Genomic DNA, 11,735 nt, shown 5'->3' with positions numbered 1-11,735 from the left:
CCTTCAACCTGGCCCAGCTCTGGCTATTGTGGTAATTTAGAAAGTGAAGCAACAATGGAAGATATTCTCTCTCTCTCTCTGCATCTCTGTCAAATAAGTGATAAAAAAAAAGGAAAATTCTGTGATGAATAAAAGGATGTTGTTTAGACCATCGGGAAGGTCAAGAGCTGTGAACTGCTCTTAATTTTGAGCTATTAGTTTCCAAGATCTCATTCAAATTGCTTCAAATTGCTTTTAAGCCATTGCAAATTAGATATTGAGGACCTTCCACAACTATTGTGATAACATATATCCATGTGTATTTTCTCTAAAAGCATCCTTCCAAGTTGCAATGTGCTCTTGTATTTGTAACTGAAATGTGCAAATGTGACAGGTTGCTATATCATGATTTTGGCACAAAGATGATAGTTAAATGGTGTTGAAATATCATCTTGCACCTCAATTTACTACTAATAAGTAAATACTTATTTAATACTTACAATAAGTAATACTTATTTACAAAAGAATAGCAAACATTGCATTATTTGTAATGAAAATAATTGATACAAACTGTAAGTAAACCTGGAAGATGCAAAGGCCTATTATTATGGGCTGTGGACACTAGAGATATAGAATTTATAAAGAGTCTGAAGAACAGATGTGTCCATGTTGCACAGAAAGAGTCAAGATGGACTCCTGGAGAGTAGAAATAATGGCATTTGTAAAAACAAAGATACTGGAAAGAAATTTTGATGAAGAAGAGGGTACTCACCCACATCATACCCATTTGATTTTGTTTGTCTCTACTGACCACCTATTCCAATTGCAATTCCCTAATGGATTTTGATCCAAAGGCCTGAGGAAGCAGCTGACATCCAATCTGGAGCTCTCCTTGACACATGGTCTCCTAAACGCATGTTGAATGTTCCTATTTTCTGTGGCATCCATAGACTTCCCTTCTGAACATTCATCAAAGTAAGAGGCCATCTGCTCCATGCTTAGTCTGATCCATGAATGAAATGAAGACATATGCTACATGGCTCCATTCCAGCTTCCCCCTTCTTCAACAGCTGCTGTGCCTCTTTGAACAGCCCATGTGGCACAACCCATGTCTCACCTCACTGCAAGGTGCATGGCACCATTGTTTCCAGTCCTATTTTAATGTGAAAAATGCCTGTATTTGAGGCTTTTCAGGTGTTTCTTTAGACATTCTTACCATAAACTGAAATACTAGTCTAGGTTTCTTTGGCAAAATCTATCAATGAAAGATTTTTTAATAGAAATGTTATGTTTCAACCAATTTTCCAAATACAGGAACGATAACAATTTTCAGTTTATATGGCCCCATTTCCTTGAAGTGTATTATTGACATTTTCACTATTTTCCTTTATGTCCTTGGGATCCTCTTTTCATAGGGAAGGCTCGAAAGCTAAAAGCAATCTGAAATGTAAATGAAAAATGTCCTGATAAATTGGGATAAATTAACAGAACTAAAATTGAAACTGTGGAAACATTTACAAAATTAGTTAAGATACCCACATCCCATACCATAGGACCGAGATCCACTCTCGGGCTCTTGGCTCTAGGTTCCTGCTAATGCATGCAGTCTCCAAGAGTCAGTAGTTGTGCCCACAGTCACTGGGACCCCACTTCCCACAGGAGAGATTTGAGTTCCCGGCTCCTGGTTTTGGTCCAGCCCAGACCAGGATATTGCAAGTGTTTGAAAAGTGAACCAGTGGATATGCTTGTTCCCTGTCTCTGCCTCTTTCTTTCTTTACTTGTCTCACTTTATCTCTCAAATAAACAAGTAAAGGATTGTAGAAAAAGGAAGCTTTGAAAAAATTCTTTCTGTATGAATATTTAATTGATAAACACTCATAAATCCCAAAGCAGAAAATCAAAGATTTGCTAATGACTAGGAGAAAGGATGGTTTTCCAATTTTATATTTGCACAGAAGGGGGAAAAAAAAATCACTGTTTCAAGATTTCCTGCATCCTAGATGCTATAAAATTGGGCAAGTGTTTATCCTCTCTGATCACCACCTTGCCAGCCTGTGAAATGATGATAATCCCTTCATGGGATAGCTGTTGCTATGGACTGTAAACTGAGCATGGTGACTACCTTTTATGTATGAGACATTGAATAATATCACAGTGCCTTACAAATAGTAACCTTCAGTAATTCTATCTTGCTCGCAAGCTACATGGTTGGTATGATTTGGTGTCTGTTATTCTCCTAAGAATGCATATTCCCACTGGTAATTTCTGTTTATATTGATTCATAGCTGTTTATAAAACAATAAAAGCTGGACTACGGAAATACCTTAATCAATAGGTAAGCGGTACTGATAACATTTCATAAGACTTCTGTGAGCTCTAGAAATTTCTTTCAGGAATCATAAGCAAAACATAGGCTTTTGAGAGAACAGAAACCAAAGGTCTAATTCAAGGAAAAAAATTAAGCAATGAAACGGGCCAGGGAAACATAACAGAAGGAAAGATCATCTTTACAGCTTGATTGAGGTATAATTAATACACACTAAACTGCCTGTATTTAAATCATGCTATAGGGCCCGGCGCCGTGGCACAAGTGGTTAAAGGTCCTCGCCTTGCACACCCGGGATCCCATATGGGTGCCGGTTCTAATCCCGGCAGTCCCGCTTCCCTTCCAGCTCCCTGCCTGTGGCCTGGGAAAGCAGTCGAGGACGGCCCAAAGCTTTGGGAACCCGCACCCGCGTGGGAGACCCGGAAGAGGCTCCTGGCTTTGGTTCGGCATAGCATCGGCCGTTGCGCTCACTTGGGGAGTGAATCATCGGACGGAAGATCTTCCTCTCTGTCTCTCCTCCTCTCTGTATATCCGCCTTTCCAATTAAAAAAAAATATAATAAAAATAAATCTTTAAATCATGCTATATTATAGATTTCAATATGTGAATAAATGCACAAAGCTAAGAATGTAATTAAAAGTAAACATGTCAATCACTCAGAAATGCTCTCTTGCCCTTTGTGCCCCTTCCTCTTCAACAGGCAGCCATTGGGCATTTGCCAACAGTGTAGATAGGATTATATACCACACACGCTTCTTATTGTTTGGTTTCTCTCACTCTGGCTAGTAACTTTGAGGTATGCTCTTAATGTTACCATTATCAAGAGCTGATTTCTTTCTATTTCTGAGTAGTTTTTGCTACCAGTAAAACCTGGTGAATTCGTTCCCCAGGTTAGTATAAAAACAAGATACCAGGAATCATTTGCAGACAGAGAAGTTTTTTTTTTTGTAAAGTGAACAAGTGAATGTGGAAAAAAAAACGAATGATGATACATAGAAAGAGGACAGAGATAGAGAGAGAGAGATCTTCCATCCGCTGGTTCGTTTCCCAGATGGTCATCGTGGCCATGTCTGGAGCAGGCCAAACCAGGAACCAACAGCTTCTTCCGTGTCTCCTATATGGATGCTATGCACTCAAACATTTGTGCCATTTTATGCTGCTTTTCCTAGACCATCACCAGGGAGCTGGATAGGAAGTAGAGTGTCTGGCAAACAAACTGACCCCCTTAGGGGATGCTGGCATCAAATGATGGTGGCTTTACCCACTACACCACAACGTCAGCCCCTGCTCTTCTATTCTTAAGGTATTTTGATAATCTTATGCTCTGTGCTATTTCATTCGAATTTTATATTCAGCTTGTCAATTTATGTTTTTTAAAGAATAATCTGCTGGGATTTTGACTCTACTGAATCTATAAACCAACCGAAAGCAGAAATTGTATATTGTATATTGTTGCGCTGGGAGAGAACTGGAGAGAAGCAGCGTGACAAAGGACGGGGGCCTACTGGGATGGGATTTGAGGAGGAAGAAAGATGGCGTGAACCAGTGGCTGCCAGAGGCCTCTCAAAGCTGAGTGGCCATCAGCTGAGTTACTGTCCTGCAACGACAAGGAACTGGTTTTTTGACAGAAGACACAGATCCTGCCCAGAGCTTCCCAGGAGGGACTCAGCCTGGCCAGAACTATGGATTTTAACTCAGAGAGAATTATATAAGAGTTCTGTGTTCCAGAATTGTGAAAGAAGAAATTTGTGTTGATTAACCTGCTAAATTTCTGGTAATTTCACCCTAAGCCTCCTTCATCCCCTATTCTTTTCTCCTCCTTTTTACACCCCCACCCCCCAGGAAAATCACATTATTTTCCAAAAAATACATAAATAAATTTATTAAATTTTTTTTAAAATTTATTTTATTTTTATAGTAAAGTCAGATATACAGAGAGGAGGAGAGACAGAGAGGAAGATCTTCCGTCTGATGATTCATTCCCCAAGTGAGCGCAATGGCCGGTGCTATGCCGAACCGAAGCCAGGATCCAAGAACTTCTTCCGGGTCTCCTACATGGGTGCAGGGTCCCAAGGCTTTCCCGGGGCACAAGCGGGGAGCTGGATGGGAAGTGGGGCTGCCGGGATTAGAACCGGTGCCCATATGAGATCCTGGCGCGTTCAAGGCTAGGACTTTAGCTGCTATGTCACGCTGCCAGGTCCTCGTTTATTTTTTAAATTTAGCTTTCTCTATATGCTGTGCATTAGGCAGTTTCTATTGTTTATTTTTGTTTCTTAAAGGCAATTATTTTTGTACTAATTCAAAAAGCTGTGTGTCATTGTGTGTGTGTGTGTGTGTGTGTGTGTGTGTGTGTGTGTGAAAGAGAGAGAGAGAATATTCCATCTCATGGTATAATCCTTATGCTGATAGTGTCTAAAAGTGGGCCAGGCCGTAGGACTTCCACCTGATTCCCCTATGCCTATGTGGCTGCCAAGTACCCAGATAGTGGACTCATCATGTGCTGTGTCTAGCAGCATTAACAGGATGCTGCAGCGGACTCACAGGAAGCAGAACCTGAGCCCAGGCACTCTATTATGGTATCTGGTTGTTCCCAGTGGCAACTTATCCAGTGGCATGGCGATGCTCTGTTTTACTATTTAGCATCACTTATTTGTCCTTTTGTGAACTCTTTATCTGCAAGGTGGGTTAAACACATTCAATATGTTTTCATTTCAGACATTTTGTTCGCATCACTAGAGGTTTTGTTTAACTTTAAGATTTTCTTTTTATGTTTTTGTGTAACTTTTTGAACATATAGGATACAGTTTCAGTAGCCGTTTTTATATCCTTGTCTGTTAATTCAAACATCTGTGTCAGTTCTGTGTTGATTTCAGTTGAGTACCTTCTGTTCTCACGACGGGTTGCATTTTTCCTCTTTTTGTGTGTGCTTATTTTTGATTGCGTGCCAGACATTTTGAATTTCTCTTCTTTTGGATACTTTTTTTTCTACAAAAATTCTTGAGTTTTCTTCTGGGGTAGAGTTATAATTCTTAGAAATAGTTTAATGGGGCCCGGCGGCATGGCCTAGCGGCTAAAGTCCTCACCTTGAACGCACTGGGATCTCATATGGGCGCCGGTTCTAATCCCTGCAGCTCCACTTCCCATCCAGCTCCCTGCTGTGGCCTGGGAAAGCAAAGATGGCCCAAAGCTTTGGGACCTACATGTGAGACCCGGAAGAAGTTCCTGGCTTTGGATTGGCATAGTATCGACCGTTGCGCTCACTTGGGGAGTGAATCATTGGACGGAAGATCTTCCTCTCTGTCTCTCCTCCTCTCTATATATCCGACTTTCCAATACATAAATAAATCTTGAAAAAAAAAAAAAGAAATAGTTTAATGTTCTCAGGTCCTCTAGTAAAACTCACTAGATAGGAGCAGAGGATTAGTTGATATATATTTTTTTTCCATATTACTGAGACAAGGTCCTGTTGTGCGTTCTTCCTAATTGATTATCAATTGTGAAGTTTTCTGGTGGCTCTTGACCCTGAATGTTTGCTAGGTACTTCTTTCCTGGTTTGGCTGGTTCCTTTACAGGTGTGCTTTGATTGGCAGTCTGCAGAATGATCAAGAGAAATATCCTATCAGTTCCCGCAGTGGCTCCTCTGTGCAACACCACATTAGCTCTCTGTCCTGTGAGCTGTAATTGCTTTCAGGGATGACTTCTCAATGTAGAAAGTCCTCAGATTTCAGATTCCTTCCTCATGAGTTGTGGCTTGGCAACTTCACAACACAAAAATCTAAAGCTATTGTAGGAGTCACCTTGTCCATTTTCCGTTTCTGATCTGTCATTGTTTCTTTCGCTTAATATCCAGTATCTTAAAAGTCATGATTCCCTAGACATTGCCAAGTCATTTGAGTTGTTCCTAAGAGCAGGGTAAATGTCGTTCCCCATTATTCCACCTAAGGTAGGAAGTTCAAATCTTGAGACAGATGTTCCTTGAAATCTATATAACAGATACTGGGGGCGGGGAGGAGGGGTGGTATTAAATAGCGTCTGTCAATTTTAAATAGTCTTCCATGCTAGCATCATTATCCCTTAATCACAAAGCATCAACAGAGCAATGGAGCAAACAAGTCTTATATCTACTACCCTCATCTGTGGCTACAGATGGAATAGAACACTTCGTTAAGAGGCGCATGGAAGAAATGACTATCCCCATTCCTGCCAAGAATTCAGGACACCGTTACTTTAGTTTTTGTAGTTTTCATAGAATATTCATGATCTCCATCCAAATTATTATGTCAAGAGAATCAATCATTTCCCATGCTCACTTGATAGTGTGCCTTCCCTGACTCCTTTTTTTCCTACCTGTTTAAAACCCTGATAAAGCAAAAACAAGGCAGTTCCTTTTACTTCTTTCCTTCCATATGGAATATGACACGTCAAATAAAGCCCACACCTCAGCAATCCAGTGACTCAATTTTGCCTCAAAGAGTGCAGTAAGCTTGCTGCTGGCCATCCTTCTCTCCTATAGAACATTCAAATTCATGTAATTAAAAAAAATCTACATCACTCAAAGTCTTTTTTAGAAGTGTGGGGATTGAGACCTGACATAGTCCAGGATCCAGAGTATCTGCCCAGAGCTGAAATCTCAGAAGGAAACCTCTTGAATAAAAGCTGATCTGGGATAGTGGATGTCTTCTCCCCAGGCTCTTCTACGGTTTATAAAGGAGCGTGGGTGTTATATATGCTTCTGGCAGTCTCCATTCTCTCCATTTCTTTCTTCCATTGAGAGTCCCTTCTCCATTAAAGAGGACTGCTCCCATTTTCTGATTCTATACGTGTGTTTTTGTCTATTCTGTTCCTATTGTAATTTTGTAAAGCTACTGTCTTGGACTAAGATCTTAAGTGGACTAAGATCTTAATGTCTTAGTTGCTTTAAATCCAAGTGTGCTACTTTCTCTCCCTGACTTTGATTTCCCCTGTTCCCTAATGAGTAAGAAACAGCTCCCATCAATGGAGGTTGGGAATTACTTGCTGGATTCTATGTTGAGATAACCCTTCTAATATTTGTACATGAGGCTAAAGGCATGATAAGATTGTCATCTAAATATCAAAAATTGGGCCCGGCATGGTGGCGCAAGTGGTTAAAGGTCCTTGCCTAGCACGCTTGGGATCCCATATGGGTGCCGGTTCTATCCTGGCAGTCCCGCTTCCCTTCCAGCTCCCTGCCTGTGGCCCGGGAAAGCAGTGAAGGACGGCCCAAAGCTTTGGGACCCTGCAACCCCGTGGGAGACCTGGAAGAGGCTCCTGGCTTCGGATCGGCATAGTATCGACCGTTGCGCTCACTTGGGGAGTGAATCATTGGACGGAAGATCTTCCTCTCTGTCTCTCCTCTCTGTATATCCGCCTTTCCAATAAAAAAAAATAATAATAATAAACAAATCTTTTAAAAAATATCAAAAATTGAAAGGCAATATTTTATCATTCCTAGATACTGAGAGCCAATCTTCCACTTGTGATCTTTATTGCCTTATGTACATTTATGCATCTTTGCTTCTTTTATTAGAATGTTTAATCCTTGATGTATGCCAAATGAATCTGTCTAATTGTCTCCTTGGTGGTGGTAAACAGCCCTACTCACACTGTGGCCAATATAAATATATATTTTTATGTGTGTATGTTTGTTTTTGCAATAAAATAAGGCTCTCAAATAACTTTGTCATCCTCATTCCTCCTGGTATGAGTGAGCAACAGATGGAAGCTCACACACTTGACGTTGTCCAGTGCTCTTGGGTCACTAAAACGACTAGAGTCTCTTGTAGAAAAAGCTTTGGTTAAGAGGTTTATCATGTTATTTAAATATCTTAGCTACTGGATTTCTCATTCATAGAGTAATTAAGAATCTTATACTAATTGGCCCTTAGATAAGCTATTCATGAGTTTTTAAATGTTAGTCATAGGCAAGGACTTTCACTTATATTTCATATTTTTATACTCTTGTGCCAAAATACATGCATATACATAGCTTTCGAGGATTCTATTTTCCAGAGTTCCTGAGATTAGCTTGACTATGTTGAGCAGCAGTATTTGTAAACCACACCCTTTCACTTGTGTGTGATGAAAGACCTTTAGTGGACCTTGATTTTTTTAAATCCTAGAACATGTACTACTACTTTATAGTGTTGATTCACCACATCTTCCACTCTTCTTCCAGCAAGTCAAAGATCTGACAATATTAGCCAAAGTTTTGACCAATATTTGTTACATAATAATTAAATGAGAATATCATAGTCTTTCTAAAGGGATCTGAATTAGAGGGAACTTAGAGAATCTGAATAGGATAAGTCCTAAAAATTCTACTTATACAGTTTTTGTTAGAGTAGAAAATCTGTTTACGAAGGTGTAATCTGTATTTTTGTGTTGGGTTTAATCTTATTTATATTGATACACAGTAGCACATATTTATGTACTAATGTGATGTTTTGATGAAAGTATACATTGTGTAATGATGAATCAGTGATCCACATATTTATAATCTCACATATTAGCCACTTATTTATTATTGTCAGATTAAACAATTTGCTTTGTAGAAAATCAGAATTTTCAATCACTTATCTAACTACATAGTGTTGTACTTAGTGGAGAATCAAGATGGAATTGTGAATTTCTATTTTTCTTCCTGTTGTTGATTTTGTTTTGTGGCTTTTCATTTAAGGGAATGAAAGTAACTGTGTAATGGAGACTATCACATCCAGATGTGAGGATGCAATGCAGTATGCCTCTCTACTTCCAGACTAAAGATGGACCCCCAATGAAACTGTTTACTGTATCTTGACAAGAGGATGCTGTACGCCTTGCCATTGTCCATGCCTGATGAACATATGACTGTGTATGAGGAACTATACTACAGTAATAATATAGGGGAACTCAGTGAGGGGAGAGGTAATTTGGAAGGGGATAAGGGAAATCCAAGGGCCTATGTAACTGTATCGTAAAATGAGAATAATAATAATAAAAAGAAGTAAAATTTAAAAATAACAAAACCAAAATATTGTATTTAGTGACCAAGCTCCTGTCGCTATTCTTTTAATCTTGATTTTCTCAAGATAAGCTCTTTTAGATCTGTGAGATCACACAGTATGTGGCATTTATTGCCACACTTATTTTACCTCATCATGTCGTCCAGATTCTTCCATGTTGAAGTACTTGATAAGGCTTCATCCTTGGTTACTCTCAAAGGCATTCACATATACACACACCTTCTCTGTTCATCAGTCTGTGAGTATTTGGGTCAATTGATACCCCAGTTATTGTGAACAATTCTTTTATCAGCACAGCAGTGTAGAATCTGCCTAAGCACACTAACTCTCTTGACAGCAACCACGAAATCACTAGATAATATGGCAACTCTGTTTCTGTTTTTTTAATGAGTTAAACAATGTTGGGACAACAATTTTGCTAACTTGGTTGAAATTCACATATGTATTATTAAAAAGATTTGTTTTATGTATTTGAAAGTCAGAGTAGGAGAAAAGTGGAAAAGACAGAGGGTGAGTGATATTCTACCCAATGGTAAACTCCCCAGTGTACTCAGTATGAATCAGGTCTGCCAGAATGTAAATGTGTATAGTGGGGGTTTCTTGATCAGAAAGAAGTATATTCAAGTATACTTAGCAACTTAATACTGTTTTAGTCAACTATAGCTTGCATATAATAAGGTGGAACGCACAGCTTCACATGTTTGATGCTTACCAGATTCACTCTGAACTTCATCATTCCTCCTGTGCTTCATTTAATTTCCTGTTTATTGGCTCTTGAGCATACAAAACCCACTTTTAATATTGCCTGTAAGGAGTCATCTCAACCGATTTATCTGAAAATGACATTATATGTGATCAAGGATTGGAGAGGTAGAAAATCAGTGAGGGTTATGACTCAGCAGTCAGACAAGTCCATTCTACCATAGATATGATGTTGAATGAGAACAAAGCCATGGAAGTTGATAAGGGAACTGACCCATTCAAGGCTGTGATACCAACATAAATTTGAGGACAGACAATATGGTATATGGAGAAACTGGTTGAAGACCAGGCACAGATGCATATCCCTCGTGGCCAAAGAAAAGAAGCATGTTTGTAATTCTGAAAAACAGGCCTGCCTATGAACACCATGGTGAATTTACTGATAGCTCTAGGTGAGGTAAGTAAGTCAAGAGCTGTCATTCATGATATAGTGTGACAGGTGAGTGTATTAGTGTTGCTGTGAAGGCTGCCATTTTTTTTTAAACTCTAGATAAGATGATCGTGAAGGACAGTTATTGGCAGAGCAAATTTTTATTGTGATGAAACTTCAGTGATTTGGAAATACAAGATTTATAGGTCTCTAAATCATACTGATGCCAAGTCAATGGACTTTATTTCTTAGGAAGCATTTAAGGCCAAGAAAATAGCCTTGTTTAGGGACAAAGTAACAGGATAAAGTAAGAAACCTAAGGGCTTCGGGCACTCACTGTCAGTGCATGACTGGAGTAGGAAGTTATAAATAACCTACATCTTCTCCCAAAATGTCATCCTCAATTGCTTTGCCATTAATAGAGAAGCAATATTCCAAGAAGAATATACGTTTCAGGAATTTACTTTTTAATAAAAATACTTGTGCATATGCTTCTTCTGTTGTTAACCTTTAATCCATTATCACAACAGTGTTTCTACTGCCAAACAACATTTCTTTTATCCAAACAACAGATTTAAGGCGTTAGAGCAGCTTTTAGAGTTTACTAAGTGGACAGGTTCTTTTGCCAAGATGATTGCTACAATTAAAACAACACTAAAAAGCATTTGATGCAATTATAGAAGGATCTGCAACTGCAGCAAGAACCATGTTCGAGTTTGGGGTCATGCCATCAAAAAGTTCAAGCATGACATCAAAAGATTTACCTCTCTTGGGCTCAAGGGGCTATGCAAGATAACCCCTGCATCAGGCCCAGCCTAGGACCTCTCCTCACCCCTCAGGAAGGCACTGCCCCTCAGGAAGTGTCAATGGCACTGGGCAAGCCCTCAGCCACCAGGCAGTGCTCTGCGGATTTGGGAGTGTGACCTTACAGGGAGAGATGAGCAGGGAGCTGAGGGTTCAAGTCCTGGTGAGGAATTACTACTGAGGGACTTCCATAGGAAAATTAAAAAAAAAAAAACACTTTACATATAGGTAAGTGTGGGGGGTGAGGGACTTCCATAGGAAAATTAAAAAAAAAAACACACTTTACATATAGGTAAGTTTGGAGGGAGGGAACAGGAGGACCTTTAAGGGTCAGATTGAAGTACTGGCAAACATGGGAGACCTGAGCTGGGGTAGTTAAAATTGACCATCACCAAACATCACTCACTGTCACACAATAAAGATAGAGCTGGGAGCCTATCTGATGGGGTTAGATCACGGTAACCAGCAGGGA

Source organism: Ochotona curzoniae, unplaced genomic scaffold (assembly GCF_017591425.1).
Source record: "Ochotona curzoniae isolate NIBS_2020 unplaced genomic scaffold, NIBS_Ocur_1.0 contig_4558, whole genome shotgun sequence".
Classification (NCBI taxonomy): domain Eukaryota; kingdom Metazoa; phylum Chordata; class Mammalia; order Lagomorpha; family Ochotonidae; genus Ochotona; species Ochotona curzoniae.
Note: the sequence above shows the minus strand (reverse complement) of the source record.